We start from the raw sequence: 18,797 nt of genomic DNA, 5'->3' as shown, positions 1-18,797 counted from the left end.
GAATTTGCCAGCGCATTTTCACTTATATGTGTACTACATTTAAACAGTGACTACACTTCAAAAAGTACTTCAGTGGTTGTAAAGCATTTTGAGATGTCTGGTGGTCATAAAAAGTGCTATAATATGGAAGTTTTCTATTTTAAATAAATTTGTGTTATTCAAATTGAACAGAGTAACTCCTTTGCATTCAGTCCACAGCTGAAATCTCCTTTACAGTATTCTGTTTTTTATCCTATTTTCCACAGCAGTATGCTGTCAGACTGCTCCCTGCTTTTGCAGCTCCTTTAGTTACCTAAAAGCACAAATCGTATCAAATTTTCGTCAAACTGATCATGGCCCCCACCCTATGTCCCAGCCAACTGCAGAACAGAATCCTCCAACCTAACATGGCAATGACCCTTGCTGAGTTCCAATGAATAGAGTTGCTGTAGGAACAATGAGTGTGAATGATCTCTGGAATGTCAGACTATCTTGCATTGTCTTCAGGACACTGGTCCAGATGCCCAGTCTGAAACATAATCTACCCTGCTATCCTGTGAGTTTAACTCTTTAAAAACTAAATTGAGCTCAACAGTAGCATTTTACATTTTAATTACATCAAAGCTAATGTGTAAACTTTAACTACGTGGCACCATTAATTGCAATCCAAAGTGTGAAAGGTGTCTCTGACTGTACTGCGTGGGCAGCTACAGTGGGGGTATTGGTGAATCTACTGTTACTGTGTCTTCACCAGCCTGGCATTTATTCTCCTCTTCTCGCTTCTCGGCCTTTTGGCTAAGATCAAGTGTAGTATCTGTTCTTATCACTTGGTTGAGGTCATTAGGTTACATTTAAGCTTAATTTGAAGCAATTTTTAAAAGCGGCATCTCGGCTTTTTGGCTAAGATGCAAATGAGATCAAGCCTTGGAGGAGGTGAGTCTGCACCTACTCCAATCAGCTTGGTTCATGTAGATCAGGCCCAAGACAGGAGTGGAGGCCCTGTCTTGTCAGCTTGGATTGGAAATGTCTCAACTTGTTGAGACTCTGAATTGGACTTGATTTGATTGAATTGGAAAAGTATAAAAAAAATTATTCTCCTCTTCTTCCCAGCAGCAGATAGAGTGTAATTCCCAACATCTATTGTGTCCTATTCGAAATGGAAGGGACGCAGAGGGTAGGGAGCAAAAATAATGGTAGTGTTATAATTCAGGTCAGAAACTCCAAGGTGTTCTATGATGTCTGCCTGGGTCATAAATTTTGCACTTTGAATTTGGCTAGGGTGAGCTTGAGATATTTCACTTCAGGTATGATTCAACTGACCCACTAGGGAGCTTTTATCAAACAAAGTTTATCTAAGAATATAGTTAACATGTATAGAAAGAAAATTAGCAATAACTTTTACCAATTCCAAACAAGAAAAAAAAATCATGACATTGTATAATCCTTAATGAATATAGAAAATGTTCCAATCAAACAAATTCCATTAATAAAACCCTTGCACAGGTTTAACGCAGCAAAATATGAATGTTCACATGATGCTGGAACAGTCCTTTGGGTGGAGAATTGAAACTCTGACTTCCCAGTCTTGTAACTTCTAGCAGCCCTCTTGATATACACCCAGAACAGGTTAAAGTAAGAACAGCTTCCCCAAAACACAGGGAGAGAGACTCTAGGCAAGCCAGGCACCAACAGCCGATTCCACTCGAGGAAGGCCATGAACCCTGCCTCCAGCTAACAGCAGAATTTCCAAAACCAGGGAGAGAGAGAATAACACTGCTTTCCAGTCTGCTGACCACCCCTTTCTAAACCAAAACTGAAAATGAATCCTTAGGTTTTTTTCTGGGGAGGAACCACCTGACTTTGACTTGTCATTCGATCTTCCCTCTCACAATGCAAGGTCATAAAAAAATCCCAGAAAGTACCTGAAGCCCCAGAGTAAAAACAAACAAAACCCCATTTAAGCCTTTGAAGCAGCAATAAAAGGACTTCTCCAGACAGCCCGGCAACAACGAAAAGACCAAAGCTTGTTATAGCTGCAGAGGTCATGATTTAAAAGAAACGTTTCTTAAAGATAAACTAACATCACAATAGCCATTCACTAAAAGACACAAAAGCTTACAAAAAAGTAATTGACAACAGAAGATAAAAGATGCTAAGAAATGAGGGATGGGATTTTCCAGACCCCTGCCCTGCCAGGGCTTGATCTCCTGCTTGCCATTGGCCTGCAGTGGGGTCTTCCAGACCCGCTAATGTATACAGTATTTTGTGTGCTCGCCCAACCCACCACCAGGGAACCTAATGCAAGGATCGCATTGGGTCAGACTGGAAGATTCCACCAGCGGGAAGGGCCAGAAAATCCCACCCAAGGATTTTAGCTGCATCTGTTAATATTGAATCTACAACTTGGTTTTATTAGCATCACAAGTGAAGAAAAACTGTGCCCTTTAAATCCTCTTCTGCTTTTACCATGACACATGACAAACACAGGCAACTCTTTTACACAAACATGAATAAGAACCAGCAAAAGAACCAGAAGCGACATGAGGAAAAACTTCCTTATGCAGCGAGAGGTTAGAATCTGGAATGTACTCCCTGAGAGAATGGTCGAGGCAGGTACAATTGGGGCTTTTGAAAGGAAATTGGATAAGCATCCAAAAGGATAGGAATTGCAGGGAAAGGGTAGGGGGAGCTGAGCTACTCTTGCAGAGAGTCAGCGGGCATGATGGGCCGGGTGACCTCCTTCCATGCTGCAACCATTCTATGATTCTAAATGAGTTGGAAAGATTGAACATTGGCCCACCGTTTCCACTCATCGTTATCCAGTGACCTCTGCTGGCAAGCGAAAGAGTATGTTTGTCAGGTAACGCAATATTAGGCTGTGATGCCCCCACAATTGACCAGGAGTCTGATCACAACGATGCCTACACTTCAAAAAGCATTATAGTGGTTGTAAATTGCTTTGGGTCGTCCAGAGATTGGGAAAGGCGCTTTGTAAATGTAAATTTTTCTTTCCTTATTGTACTCATTGCAAGGTTTCCTCTTCCTTTGCAGCAGTAATGGAACAGATGAGGTTGCAACATCGGTCAGTGGTCCATTATGTTTGTTGTATTTTTCACCCAAGGTAATGTCTGATGCACTTGCCCAAAGGAATGGATACTCCACAACAATTCTACGCACGTCACATATTACATTTTCCAACCATTATCACCTTAGCAACACTTGGAGGTAACAATCCCAACATCCAACTATTTAGGTATCTACAACTCCAGGAAATACAGCAATGCCAGGCAAATAGATTGGTTGATGTATTCCCTTTGGGGTGGAATTTGCCAATTCACCAGAGGCAGAAAATCTTTTGTAAGATTAGAAACATGTTTTAAGCTTCTGCAGGTACCTATCTCTCTTGCAGCAGACATTTTCTGCCAAGTCCAATTGTTAAACACTTTGAAATTTGTCAACCATCAAAATAGGTGGACACAAAATCCAGTTTCCCCCACCAACTTTAATATTTCCAAATACAGTGGCACAGTGGTTAGCACTTCTGCCTCACAGTGCCAGGGACCCGGGTTCGATTCCCGCTTGGGTCACTGTCTGTGTGGTGTTTGCACATTCTCCACGCATCTGCGTGTGTTTCCTCCGGGTGCTCTGGTTTCCTCTCATAGTCCAAAGATGTGCGGGTTAGGTTGATTGGCCATACTAAATTGATCCTAATGTCAGGGGAATTAGCAGGGTAAATATGTGAGGTTACGAGAATAGGGCCTGGGTGGGATTGTGGTCAGTGCAGACTTGATGGGCCGAATGGCCTCCTTCTGCACTGTAGGGATTCTATGATTTTATGCTATGAAATATCTAGATATTGGAGCCTTCTCTTTCATTAATACTGATAAGTCAACTGGATACCCAAGGGGGCTGTGCATTTGTATCCTTTGCTTGTATTATGGGCGGTGGGGGGGTGGAGGCGGCAGGGGTGGTGGTGAGGGGCCGGGGGGGGTGGGTGCAATAGGGAATTATCAACTACCTTTAAACATCTCCAAGTTATTTCATATTACTTTATTCCTTGGTTTTGTGTTAAGAATATTCCCTTTACAATATATTAAATTGTACTTTGTTTGAGTCTGTCTGAAGTCATGTGATAAAGATTTTGTAAGTTTTGTTCTCTCATGCACAGCTTCCATCCAACAAATCTCTTTGCAAAACCATGGTTGTCTTATGAGAACTCGGGTCAGTAAATGCCTCTGTACAAAAATAGTTTGAGGGGATAGGTGTTCTTGTGGAGCTTCCCTCACTTTACATACAGGTGGCTGGCTTGTTTGCTGCCTTGAGGCAGATTTGCATGTGTTACCTATTCAAACCGTCTGTTCAATAGGCAACAAAAGGCACCTTCTTAAAGAGTGCACAGTTACACTCTGGTGCCAGTGTTACATGGTACCTCAGAAGTAAGAACTTCACAGTGACTAAGTAAGGTAATGAAAAATTCTTAGCCAGCCAAGCACAAGATGTGACTTGACTGGATATATCCATCAAATGACAGATGTGGCTAAGGACAACAGTTCTTTCCAGGATGTTTGGTTTTGGCAGCATTAAAATCACTTGTGCAGCTTCAATAGAAGGAGGCTATCTGTTATCAGATTTGCCCTTTGGGCAATCAGGAGGCCCCTACCTCTTTCACTAAAGAGGAATAACTCATAAATAAAAACTGAGCGTAAACTGCATACACACCACTCCAAATTTCACCTATGGCACAGAGGGAGATTTTAAAAGTGCATTTGAGTATAAATATGCTTGCGGGTTCATATTGCACAATGTCTTGCTGCAATAAGTACCGCTATTGTTCTGTCCTATTAAAACTGTTTTACAATGTGAAGGTGACCTGAATTCAGAGCCTGAAGTGCTGATATTGTTTCTGTAATAGGCACTGCATTTACAAAGGAGCATGCAACATTTGGGAAAATGTATAATTTATAAGAATAGTTTTGACATATTTTTTCATCATATCATTAGCGGATAAATGTTCACACTGTAATATTTCTATATTAAATGTTTTGAAAGGAAGAACCCTCGGGAGGGCGGCACAGTGGTTAGTACTGCTGTCTCACAGTGCCAGGGACCCCAGTTCAATTCCCGGCTTGGGTCACTGTCTGTGCGGAGTCTGTACGTTCTCCTCGTGTCTGCATGGGTTTCCTCCGGGTGCTCCGGTTTCCTCCCACACTTCAAAGATGTGCCGGTTAGGTTGATTGGCCATGCTAAATTGCCCCTTAGTGTCAGGGGGATTAGCAGGGTAAATATCTGGGGTTACGGGGATAGGGCCTGGGATTGTTGTTGGTGCAGCTCGATGGGCTGAATGACCACTTTCTGCACTGTAGGGATTCTATGATCTGGTTTCTAACTTTATTCATAATTTGTTGGCTTGCGAACATACTAATTCTATTGCTGCATATTGCTTAAAAAATACATCTTCTGCAGTGAGAATAACTGCCTTCCTTTGGGTAGCTCAGGCTATCATTTGGAAGTTTGGACAGGAGGTCCCCAAGAGGTTACGAATATTTTGCAGGAGTCCTCCAGAGAAAAAGCTGCAAATCACTGATCCATATAACTACCAGTTGCACAATTCAACACATCTTTGGACTGTGGGAGGTGTGGGTAGATCTGATAACATTTCTAAGTATATACATGTATAAATTTTTTTTTAAAATTAAAATGCATATACGTGTTTTTCAATTTGAGGTGTTCCATTTTCAGATCTGGCCTCCCTCTGGTAGATGCCAGGCTTATGAGTATAAGTGAATTATTTGTTCAAGCACCAAAAAAAGTATTAGTGACTGTCCAATTTGCTTTGGCTTCAGTTTGCTGACACACCTTCAATTGTGAGCTGTGAATAATTGGTTCAGGCTTAGAGGAGCCAAAGTTTGAGGAAAATGGAAGACAGTCCTCTCGCCTATCATTACCCCCACTATTAATTTTCCTTCTTGAGGCAGATTAAGGAATAGCAATAGTTGTTTTTCTATCAAGTGCTTTCATTTGATAAATAATAACGGTAAGATTAGTTTGTTATGTGAGTCTGGCTTTCTTACTGGGAAGCATAGCTTACAGGGTAGAGACTTGCTCCTCTCTGGGAAATTTCATAGAATAGAATCCTACAGTGCAGAAGGAGGCCACTCAGCCCATCGAGTCTGCACATCGACCACAGTCCCACCCAGGCAGCATCCCCACAATCTCATGTACTTACCCTAGCTAGTACCCCCTAACACCAAGGAGCAATTTAGCGTGGCCAATCCACCTAACCGGCACATCTTTGGATTGTGGGAGGAAACCGGAGCACCCGGAGATACACGGGGAGAATGTGCAAACTCCACATAGACAGTGACCCCCAAAGCCAGAATCGAACCTGTGTCCCTGGTGCTGTGAGGCAGCAGTGCTAACCACTGTGCCACCGTACTGCCCCCAAAGACCCACTAATGGCTGTATCCAGAAATAAGCATGCAAAGAACTAGGGCCCGTGGCTCTCGCTGGCAAGCGAGGCCAGAGTGAGGGTAGAGACTGGTTATCGGCAAGCCACGGGTGAAAAGCAGTCAGCTGCTGAGACGGTCTGGAAGAAATAGTTTTACTTCGTGCAAGTGTAGGCACAGACTAAAATGTCTGACACTTTGTTTGTAACAGGGAATCATGTGTACACAATCTTGCAAAGTGGCGAAAGTTACTGCTGGTGTAAAAGGCCAGAAAATTAGAGCACTTCTTATGATCTGCAGTGAAATACTTCCAATGGATGGAATTATTAATACTTTGAATGGGTAGAAATATTGGTTTTCCCTTTGTTCATCTCCCATTACTATCAAGACTGTGGAACAACATCTTTATATCAAATCACCAAAGTAACCTCAGCATTCAATGCAGTTTGTGCATGTAATACAGGATGAAGTCCTACTAGCTCAACATGAGCCTTCTGGATTAGTGTAATAAACTTACTGAGGCCAGTTTTCTGTCACCATCACCCTTTATTTACAAAGTGCTCAAAGTGCCGCTCAGCAGCTATGGAGTACAGGTCCAAAATCTTTTGACTTCTGATCTGAGTGGAGCCAGCTGGGGGCTGCCATACATAGCTCCTGGCTAGCACTTCCATCTTCAAAATCCCAGGGTGGCCATGTTGTAATTCCATTTGTATCAGATGTCACCCTGGCCAAGGGACAACTATGCGGGGACCCCAGAGGATGATGCCATCCTCAACACTGAGCTCGTCTTTTTTCGTCAAGTAGTGCTTCATTTCAGCTGAGCCTCTGAATCTCCCGTGTAATGACACATGTTCTATTTTCAACAGGACTGGATCGTTTTGCATCCAGGCTTTGATTTGCCTTGCAGACATCGGCAAGTTGTCCAGAAAATGGAGGATGATCACAACCTCTTCCACAGCTGGTAGTGAAGCCAGGCTTATGGGCAACAGCAGACGACTCAGTGCATTGGCTTTCCAGGTCCCAAGGGGGTACTGTAGGAGGTATTTATAATCAGTCAGTAACAATGCCCAATGCTGTGTTAAGGTGGAGGCAATAGGGGGCTATTGCCTTGTCTTCTTTACAAGTCCCAGCAATGGTTTATGATCAGTTATTATGATGAAGCACCTACCGTAGACATATTGACAGCCTTCTTTAGATCCATGTGCTCAAAGAGATGCTCAGCGGCTACAGAATACAGGTCAGCCCCGGAGTCTTTCGACTGCCGGCCTGAGTGGAGCCAGATGGTTTTAAACCTTCCTCCCCCCCAGCTAATCATATGGCTGCATTACAAATAATTCTTTTGGATTGTCACATTGTTAATTCCACAGACCAGTCTACCTCGCAACATGTCATTCAGGAATGGCCCGAATTCACAGTGCTCTGCCAATTTTCATTACCTGGTCAGAAATTCAGTGACAGATTCCCCAGGGGTTCGCCCTGCAGTTTTAAGTGGCATTGTTGGACTATTATGGAAGGTTTCTGGTCATAATAGCCTTTCACCATGTCCACAAATTCATTAAAGGTTTTGGAGTTAACTGGGTAAGTCAGGCTTTTTATTACACCAACGGTCAGGACCTTGCATGCCGTCAAAGGATGCTTTCTTTTTCTCATTCCCCTCAATATTGTTGGCCCGAAAGAAGTAATACATGTGCTCTGTATATTGGACCCAGTCTCCTATACTTGCATCGGAGGCTTCAAGTTTCCCAAAAAGAGACATTTTTCTGACTGGATGATTACTTGCCTTGACAGTAAAGATGGTTTGGAGGGAAGAAATAAACTCACCTTACTCCTCGCCGCCAGTGTAATAATCTTACCAAGGCCTATCTTCCATCACCATCAGCCTTCATTTACCATGTGCTCAAAGAGATGCTCAGCGGCTACAGAATACAGGTCAGCCCCGGAGTCTTTCGACAGCCGGCCTGAGTGGAGCCAGATGGTTTTAAACCCTCCTCCCCCCCAGCTAATCATATGGCTGCATTACAAATTGTGCAAATTGCCTGCGCTGGATAACTGAATAGTAAGAACATGAACCAGCTGAGTGGTTTTACCCTCAATGAATACAGAAACACATAAACACAGAAAATAGGAGCAGGAATAAGCCATCCAGCACTTCAAGCCTGCTCTGCCATTTGTTATTATCATGGCTGATCATCCAACTCAGTAACCTCTTCCTGCTTTCCCTCCCATTTCCTTTGATCTCTGATGCACCATCAATCAAGCAAAGACTAGTTTGTATGCAAGAACAAATAGGCTTTTATTAGCAAAAGACTTGGAGCACACCCATGCCGATGAACTGGTCCAGAGACTGAGGCAGGGGGTGGGGAGCAGTCACCTTTATACCTGGACCAGGGGGGGAGGGGTCCCGGGCAGGGCTGGCAGGGACGTGTCCAGGCATGTCACACACACAGGCAATAAGCTAACAGTGGTTTACCACATTCACCCCCCTGTTTTAAAAAAAGAGTCCGGCGGGGGTGAGGTGGGTGGAACAATATTTACAGAATTACAAATTTAGTCTCTCTGGGGGCTTGATCTGCCGCTGCGATCGCCGTAGTGCCGGTTGTGGTGTCGGTTCCGGTGGCCGCAGTGTTGGTTCAGGCGCCAGGCCATAGTCACTCGAGTCGTCTGTAGTCCCTTCCGATTGTCGGGTGCGTGGTGGCAGCTCTTGGGGCTCAGGCGTGCTGTATATGGGGGTTGGGGGTGCGGGGTTGTGGGTCGTAGTGGTCCCTGGGGCACCTGTGGGTGCCAGGTCTCGAATAGAGACCGTGTCCTCCCGCCCGTCGAGGTACGCCACATAGGCATATTGGGGGTTGGCGTGGAGGAGCTGGACCCTTTCGACCAGGGGGTCCGACTTATGGGTCCTCACGTGCTTCCGGAGCAGGACAGGGCCTGGGGACGTCAGCCACGATGGTAGTGAGGTCCCCGAGGAGGACTTCCGGAGGAAAACAAACATTCTTTCATGAGGGGTAGCATTGGTAGCTGTGCAAAGGAGTGATCTAATCGAGTGTAGTGCATCAGGAAGGACCTCTTGCCAGCGGGTGACTGGAAGATGTTTAGATCTCAGAACTAGTAAAACGGCCTTCCAGACTGTCGCGTTCTCCCTCTCTACCTGTCCGTTTCCCCTGGGGTTGTAGCTGGTGGTCCTACTCGAGGCTATGCCTTTGGAGAGCAGGTACTGTCACAGCTCATCACTCATAAAGGAGGATCCCCGGTCGCTATGGATATAGCGAGGGAAACCGAACAAGGTGAAGAGGCTGTGCAGAGCCCTGACGACCGTGGCTGAGGTCATATCCGGGCAGAGAATAGCGAAAGGGAAACGTGAATACTCGTCAATGACATTGAGGAAGTATATGTTGCGGTCAGAAGAGGGGAGAGGGCCTTTGGCGTTCGAAAGGGTGGGTGGCCTTTATGAGGTGGGCTCTGTCTGGCCGATAGAAGTGCGGCTTGCACTCTGCGCAGACCTGGCAGTGTCTAGTTATAGACCTGACTTCCTCAATGGAGTAGGGCAGGTTACGGGCTTTAATGAAGTGAAAAAACCTGATGACCCCCGGGTGGCAGAGGTCGTTGTGGAGAGTCTGCAATTGGTCTATTTGTGCGCTGGCACATATTCCCCGGGACAGGGTGTCTGGGGGCTCATTGAGCTTCCCGGGCCGGTATAAGATGTCGTAATTGTAGGTGGAAAGCTCGATTCTTCACCTCAATATTTTATCATTTTTGATCTTGCCCCGCTGCGTGTTATTAAGCATGAATGCAACTGACCGTTGGTCCGTGAGGAGGGTGAATCGTTTACCAGCTAAGTAGTGGCGCCAGTGCCATACCGTTTCCACTATGGCTTGGGCCTCCTTTTCGACAGAGGAGTGTTGAATTTCAGGGCCTTGGAGGGTTCATGAGAAGGCGGCCACGGGTCTGCCCGCCTGGTTAAGGGTGATGGCTAGGGTGAAGTCAGACGCATCACTCTCCACTTGGAACGGGATGGATTCGTCTACAGCGTGCATCATGGCCTTCGCGATGTCTGCTTTGATGCGGTCGAAGGCCAGGCGGGCCTCTACCATCAGGGGAAAAGAGGTGGATTTGATGAGTGGACGGGCTTTATCAGCATAACTGGGGACCCACTGGGCGTAATGCGAGAAGAAGCCCAGGCATCTCCTCAGTGCTTTGAGGCTGATGGGGGGGGGGGGGGGGGGGGGGGGGGGGAGTTCCAGGAGGGGATGCATGCGGTCGGGATCAGGACCAATGACCCTGTTTTCCACAACATAACCAAGGATGACGAGGCGGTGTGTGCGGAATACGCACTTCTCTTTATTATAGGTCAGATTTAGGAGCGTGGCAGTGTGGAGGAATTTGTGGAGGTTGGCGTCGTGGTCCTGCTGATCATGGTGACGCCGAAGGGGACCCTAAGGAAGTGATAGAGGTGGCCATCCGCCTCGAAGGCAGTATATTGGCGGTCTTCCGGGCGGATAGGGAACTGATGGTATGCAGATTTTAAGTCGATGGTGGAGAACACCCGATATTGCGCAATCTGATTAACCATGTCAGATATGCGGGGAAGGGGGTACGCGTCCAGCTGCGTGTATCGATTAATGATCTGACTGTAGTCAATGACCATGCGATGTTTCTCCCCAGTCTTAACAACTACTGCTTGGGCTCTCCAGGGGCTGGTACTGGCCTCAATGATCCCCTTCCCCAGGGATGTTGTACTTCGGACCTGATAAAAGCTCTGTCTCCAGCACTGTACCGCCTGCTCTTGGTGGCGATGGGCTTGCAATCGGGGGTGAGATTTTCAAACAGTGAGGGAGGGGGACTTTAAGGGTCGAGAGGCTGCAGGTGGTGCACAGTGGGCGATCTAAGAACTGCTGATTGCAAACGGAGAGCGGGGGAAAAGGCCCATTATACTCCATGGTGACGCTCTTAAGGTGACTCAGGAAATCTAGCCCCAGGAGTATGGCAGCGCAGAGTTGTGGCAGCACGAGGAGCCTGAAATTTTTGTACACTGTACCCCGTACAATCAGGGTCACCACACAGTACCCGAGGACATCCACCGAGTGGGACTTTGAAGCCATGGAGATCGTTTGCTTCACTGGCACTACTGAAAGAGCGTAGCGACTCACTGTGTTAGGGTGAATAAAGCTCTCCGTACTCCCACAGTCAAATAAACAGTTTGAAGTGCGACTGTTTACCTCGATGTCCATCATGGACCTGGCGAGTTGGTGAGGCCTAATCTGGTCCAGCGTAATCGAAGCCACCGTTGGATTTTGCGACGCGGCTGACGGCGTCCAAGATGGCGGCCCGCACGGCTCACATGCAGCTGAAGCTGTTAAGATGGCGGCCCGCACGGCCCACATGCACTGAATGCGTCCAAGATGGCGACTCGTACGGCTCACACACGGCTACCGGCGCCCAAGATGGTGGCCCCCACGGGTCGTACGCAGCGCTACTGGCTTGAAGGTCGATTTCGCATTGCATACCTTCACGTAATGGCCCTTCTTTCCACACCCGGAGCAGATCGCATCATTCGCCGGGCAGCGTTGTCGGGGGTGCTTCCCCAGGCCGCAGAAGTAGCACTTCGGGCCTCCGGAGACTGCCGCAGCGGTCGGGTCATTGGTGGGACGTGGCGTGGCGTAGGCCTGCGGCCCTCCCGAGTACAGAGGTGGCAGTGACCGCGGTGTCCACGATGCGCCCCCGTGGTCGGGGGTGTAGGCCTCGAGGTTACGGAAGGCCACCTCTAACGAGTCGGCAAGCGCCACAGTCTTTTGTAGGTCCAGCCCACCCTGTTCCAGCAGTCGTTGTCGGATATAGTTTGACCTGATACCCGTGACATAGGCATCTCTGATTAAGTCCTCAGTGTTTTTGGCGGCTGTTACGGCCTTGCAGTTGCAGGCCCTGCCAAGTGCTCGCAACACACGCAGGAATTGATCGCCTGATTCTCCTGGCTGTTGTCTGCGAGTAGCCAGAAGATGTCTGGCGTAGATTTCATTCGACTGTATGTTGTACTGGCCTTTTAAAAGTTTGATCGCATCCTTGTAAGTTTCAGCGTCTCTAATCATCGAAAATACATGATCGCTTACCCGGGTGTGGAGCACATGTAGCTTGTCGGTTTCAGTCCGGGAGGCGGAGGCGGTGAGGAAAGTTTTGAAACAGCGCAGCCAGTGATCAAAGCTGTTAGAGGCTCCTACAGCTTGAGGGTCCAATTCGAGTCTATCGGGTTTTAGTATCTGCTCCATCCCAAAACTTTTGCGAATAAAATTGATGCACCATCAATCAAGCAAAGACTAGTTTGTATGCAAGAACAAATAGGCTTTTATTAGCAAAAGACTTGGAGCACACCCATGCTGCTGAACTGGTCCAGAGACTGAAGCAGGGGGTGGGGAGCAGTCACCTTTATACCTGGACCAGGGGGGGAGGAGTCCCGGGCAGGGCCGGCAGGGACGTGTCCAGGCATGTCACACACACAGGCAATAAGCTAACAGTGGTTTACCACAATCTCTTTAGCTCCAAGAGCTATATATAACTCCTTCTTGAAAGCAAACAATGTTTTGGCCTCAATTGTTTCCTGTGGTAGAGAATTCCACAGGCTCACCACTCTCTGGGTGAAGAAATTTATCCTCATCTCAGTCCTAAATGGTTTGCCCTGTATCCTTAGATTGTGATCCCTAGTTCTGGACACCCTCCCCCATCGGGCACATCCTTCCTGAATCTACCCTGTCTAGCCCTGTTAGAATTCAATATTCGCATCTAAACACAACTTAACTACACTAAACAGTGGACCTGAAGAATCCTTGATAGTGACGTTTCAAGGTGGCCCACCACCACCTTTTCAACAGAATTTAGAGATAGGCAAACAATACAGCTGACCAGCGAAGTCCACATTCAGCGAAACAATATTAAAGAAGTTAAAAAAAAATTCTGCCAACATTTACTGGTTTGGTGCAACTGGAGGGTAACAGGTACGTATAATTTTCTATTCCAGTGCTCCAATGGGGAATCAGGATTCCTATTACGAAAATATTTGACTTTCACATTTGACTTAAACTGTTCCAGACCTCTGCTTTGTCTCAGTCAAGTTGTGAAATAGGGTCAGAGGGAAAACTGATACAGATATCTTTCTTGCTATACATGAAGTTATTCACATGTCTGACCAAGAATTGGCACTGATGGAGTCTGAGTTGTCTATGGCCTTGTCTGTATTACCTTTCTGACCAAATGGAATAGTTGGAGTGGAGTTTGTCCCATAGTTTAGTTGGTAAAGATATTTACTCCCTCCACTACTGGTGCAACCTGGATATAGTTAGTGCCACCTACAAGATGCACTGCAGCAACTCGACTAGAATGATTGCAGAGGTTCAAGAACGTGGCTCATCACCGCCCTCTCAAAGGCAGTTAGGAATAGGCAATAAATGGGCTGCTTTGCCAGTGACGCTCACATCTCATGAATGAATTAAAAATAAAATTCAGACCAGGGGCTGGAAAATGGGATTAAAATGAATGGCTACTTGCTTTTTTCTCTTTTTGGCCAGCGGAGACATGATGGGCTGAATGGCCTCTTTGAAGGTATCTAAGTCTCTTTGATTTCTTGCTTTCATACATTGCCAATTTCACAAATAAATCTTCATTGCTAAGGGAATTGTTGCGAAAGGATATATCTTTCCTGTGGCACGAAGACCACAAATACCTCTTTGAAGCATTGAAACAGTCATTATCAGAAGCACTGGTATTACAATTTTATGATCCAAGGAAGATGACTTTCCTGGTGATAGATACCTCATGGAACATCTGGGGCATGCATGCTACAAAAAGGCAAACCAATTGCACTTCTTCAAAATCTCTGCCCATAATGGAATCCAACTGTTCCAACATTGAGCGGGAAATATTAAGTTTAATGTTTGGAATCATACGGTTTTAGACCTATTTATTTAGCAAAAGATTTGTCATAGAGACGAAACACAAGCCACTGGAGATGAGTTGGTGAAAACCATTGACCAGTGCACCACCCAGATTGCAATGTCTTTTGATAAATATTCAAGGTTATGACTGTCAAAATCGGTACAAGCAAGGAACTTGATGATCACAGTGGATAAACTTAAAATATTGCCTAACTCCCCCACTTCTTGCCTTCAAACAACCACACAACCTCAAACAGACCATTGTCCGCAGCAAACTACCCAGCCTTCAGGAGTACAGTGACCACGACACCACACAACCCTGCCACAGCAACCTCTGCAAGACGTGCCGGATCATCGACACAGATGCCATCATCTCACGTGGGAACACCATCCACCAGGTACACGGTACATACTCTTGCAACTCGGCCAACGTTGTCAAAGAACAAAGAACAAAGAACAGTACAGCACAGGAAACAGGCCCTTCGGCCCTCCAAGCCTGTGCCGCTCCTTGGTCCAACTAGACCAATCGTTTGTATCCCTCCATTCCCAGGCTGCACATGTGACTATCCAGGTAAGTCTTAAACGATGTCAGCGTGTCTGCCTCCACCACCCTACTTGGCAGCGCATTCCAGGCCCCCACCACCCTCTGTGTAAAAAACATCCCTCTAATATCTGAGTTATACTTTGCCCCTCTCACCTTGAGCCCGTGACCCCTCGTGATCGTCACTTCTGATCTGGGAAAAAGCTTCCCACCGTTCACCCTATCTATCCCCATCATAATCTTGTACACCTCTATTAGATCTCCCCTCATTCTCCGTCTTTCCAGGGAGAATAACCCCAGTTTACCCAATCTCTCCTCATAGCTAAGACCCTCCATACCAGGCAACATCCTGGTAAACTTTCTCTGCACTCTCTCTAACGCCTCCACGTCCTTCTGGTAGTGCGGCGACCAGAACTGGACGCAGTACTCCAAATGTGGCCTAACCAGCGTTCTATACAGCTGCATCATCAGACTCCAGCTTTTATACTCTATACCCCGTCCTATAAAAGCAAGCATACCATATGCCTTCTTCACCACCTTCTCCACCTGTATTGCCACCTTCAAGGATTTGTGGACTTGCACACCTAGGTCCCTCTGTGTTTCTATACTCTTGATGGCTCTGCCATTTATTGTATAACTCCTCCCTACATTATTTCTTCCAAAATGTATCACTTCGCATTTATCTGGATTAAATTCCATCTGCCACCTCACCGCCCAATTTTCCAGCCTATCTATATCCTGCTGTATTGCCCAACAATGCTCTTCGCTATCCGCAAGTCCAGCCATCTTCGTGTCATCCGCAAACTTGCTGATAACACCAGTTACACCTTCTTCCAAATCATTTATATATATCACAAATAGCAGAGGTCCCAGTACAGAGCCCTGCGGAACACCACTGGTCACAGACCTCCAGCCGGAAAAAGACCCTTCGACCGCTACCCTCTGTCTCCTATGGCCAAGCCAGTTCTCTATCCATCTAGCCACTTCTCCTTGTATCCCATGAGCCTTAACCTTCTTAACCAACCTGCCATGTGGGACTTTGTCAAATGCCTTATTGAAATCCATATAGACGACATTCACGGCCCTTCCTTCGTCAACCGCTTTTGTCACTTCCTCAAAAAACTCCACCAAATTTGTAAGGCACGACCTCCCTCTTACAAAACCATGTTGTCCGTCACTAATGAGATTGTTCCGTTCTAAATACACACACATCCTGTCTCTAAGAATCCTCTCCAACAACTTCCCTACCACGGACGTCAAGCTCACCGGCCTATAATTTCCCGGGTTATCCTTGCTACCCTTCTTAAACAACGGGACCACATTCGCTACCCTCCAATCCTCAGGGACCTCACCTGTGTCCAAAGAAGCGACAAAGATTTCCGTCAGAGGCCGAGCAATTTCATCTCTCGTCTCCCTGAGCAGTCGAGGATAGATGTCATCAGGCCCTGGGGCTTTGTCAGTTTTAATGTTCCCTAAAAAACCTAACACTTCCTCCCTTGTAATGGAGATTTTCTCTAACGGGTCAACACCTCCCTCCGAGACTCTCCGAGACTTGTCTACCTGATATGCTGCAGGAAAGGATGTCCCGAGGCATGGTACATTGGGGAAACTATGCAGACGCTACGACAACGGATGAATGAGCACCGCTCGACAATCACCAGGCAAGACTGTTCTCTTCCTGTTGGGGAGCACTTCAGCGGTCACGGGGGCATTCCGCCTCTGATCTTCGCGTAAGCATTCTCCAAGGCGGCCTTCACGACACACGACAGCGCAGAGTCGCTGAGCAGAAACTGATAGCCAAGTTCCGCACACATGAGGACGGCCTCAACCGGGATCTTGGGTTCATGTCACACTCTCTGTAACCCCCACAGCTTGTCTGGACTTGCAGAATCTCACTGGCTGTCCTGTCTGGAGACAATACACATCTCTTTAACCTGTGCTTAATGCTCCCTCCATTCACATTGTTTGTACCTTTAAGACTTGATTATCTGTAAAGACTGCATTCCAATCATTATTCTGTAAATTGAGTTTGTGTCTCTGTATGCCCTGTTTGTGAACATTTCTCCACTCCACCTGATGAAGGGACAGCCTGTTCCGAAAGCTCGTGGCATTTGCTACCAAATAAACCTGTTGGACTTTAACCTGGTGTTGTTAAACTTCTTACTGTGTTAACCCAACGAAAACAGAAGATATATCCTGAGATCTACAAGTTAACTTCGTTGATATTGTGTTGGAATTTGAAGATGTTCCCCAAATTGATCTGGTATATTTTGAGCAATGCAAAAGCCAGAAGAAATTATGAAAGATTACACACTATTGTAACTGTGGAAAATCATCAGCAAAGGATGGACTGATCAAATTCAGCAGTCCACAAGCAGTGTGAGACAATTTTGGGCTTACCAGAATGAGGTGGGCAAAATGTAGGTACAGAATTGCAAGTTTACAGTTTTTAAAAATTAATTGATGGGATGTGGGCGTCGCCGGCTAGGCCAGCGTTTATTGCCCGTCCCTAATTGCTCTTGAACTGCCTTCTTGAATCGCTGAAGTCCCTGAGGTGTAGGTATACCTACAGTGCATTAAGGGAGAGAATTCCAGGATTTTGACCCGGCGATATTGAAGGAACGGCAATATATTTTCAATTCAAGATAGTGAGTGACATGAAAGGGAGCATCCAGGTGGTGGTGTTCCCAGGTATCTCTTGTCCTTCCAGATGGTAGTGGTTCATAGAATCATAGAAACCCTACAGTGCAGAAAGAGGCCATTTGGCCCATCGGGTCCGCACCGACCACAATCCCACCCAGGCCCTACCCCCATATCCCTACACATTTACCCACTAATCCCTCTAACCTACGCATCTCAGGACACTAAGGGGCAACTTTAGCATGGCCAATCAACCTAACCCGCACATCTTTGGACTGTGGGAGGAAACCAGAGCACCCGGAGGAAACCCATGGAGACACAAGGAGAACATGCAAACTCCACACAGACAGTGACCCAAGCCGGGAATCGAACCCAGGTCCCTGGAGCTGTGAAGCAGCAATGCTAACCACTGTGCTACCGTGCTGCCCCTGATTGTGGGTTTAAAAAGTGCTGCCTAAGGAACCTTGGTGAGTTACTGCAATGAACCTTGTAGATGGTAAACACAGCTGCCGCTATTCATAGGTGGTGTAGGGATTGAATGTTTGTGGAAGGGGTGGCAATCAAGTGGGCTACGTAGAAACATACATAGAAAATAGAAGCAGGAGTAGGCCATTTGGCCCTTTGAGCCTGCTCTGCCATTTATTATGATCGTGGCTGATCTTCAAATTCAATACTCTGATCCCATCTTCCCCCCATATTGCGCAGGGTTACCATTGCGGGTTCCCCCATAAGTTCCGCTTCAGCCCGGAAGCTCACTTCTTTAGCCTCCATCTCAGAGTCCATGGCTTGCTTGGGCAAAGATTTCCTGGTTCTGAGATGGCCCAAGTGCTTCTATAGCGTTTTACCCTGAGTTTTGACCTTGTAAGATATTGGTCCATAACGATTCCAGGAACCCATCTGGGAGCATCTCTGAAGTTCCTCATGTGTACTATATCACCCTTTGCAAAAGTTCTTTCTGTCCTTTTTTGTCCTGTAATCAAACAAAAATCCTGCCAGTTTAGTCTCGACGGGTGTCCCCATTATTTCTTCATGCCACTGTTGAAGGTTTGAACCACCCGTTCTGCCAGTCCATTTGACAATGGTGATAAGGTGCTGTTTGGATGTGTCAGATACCATTGGAAAGCATGATGTTCTGGAAATCACCGCTAGTAAAGGCTGTGCCGTTATTTGAAACTATGATTTACGGTATTCCATGTACACTGAAGCTACGCTGCAATTTCTCAATCGTAGCCTGAGTAGTCGTGGAGTCCGTGTGATGCACCTCCAGCCACTTGG

The 18,797-nt window shown here is 46.6% G+C and overlaps 1 non-coding gene across 1 annotated transcript; it reads left to right on the top strand.

The window, feature by feature from the left end:
* Nucleotides 1-754: 754 nt before the first annotated feature.
* LOC144496213 (U2 spliceosomal RNA) lies at nt 755-954 on the top strand. Its single transcript, XR_013498395.1, has one exon. It is a non-coding gene; the product is annotated as a U2 spliceosomal RNA (small nuclear RNA).
* Nucleotides 955-18,797: the final 17,843 nt, after the last annotated feature.

This window comes from Mustelus asterias, chromosome 7 (assembly GCF_964213995.1).
Source record: "Mustelus asterias chromosome 7, sMusAst1.hap1.1, whole genome shotgun sequence".
NCBI classification, from domain to species: domain Eukaryota; kingdom Metazoa; phylum Chordata; class Chondrichthyes; order Carcharhiniformes; family Triakidae; genus Mustelus; species Mustelus asterias.
The sequence above is the reverse complement of the archived record's forward strand: the minus strand, read 5'-3'. Positions and strand labels throughout refer to the sequence as shown.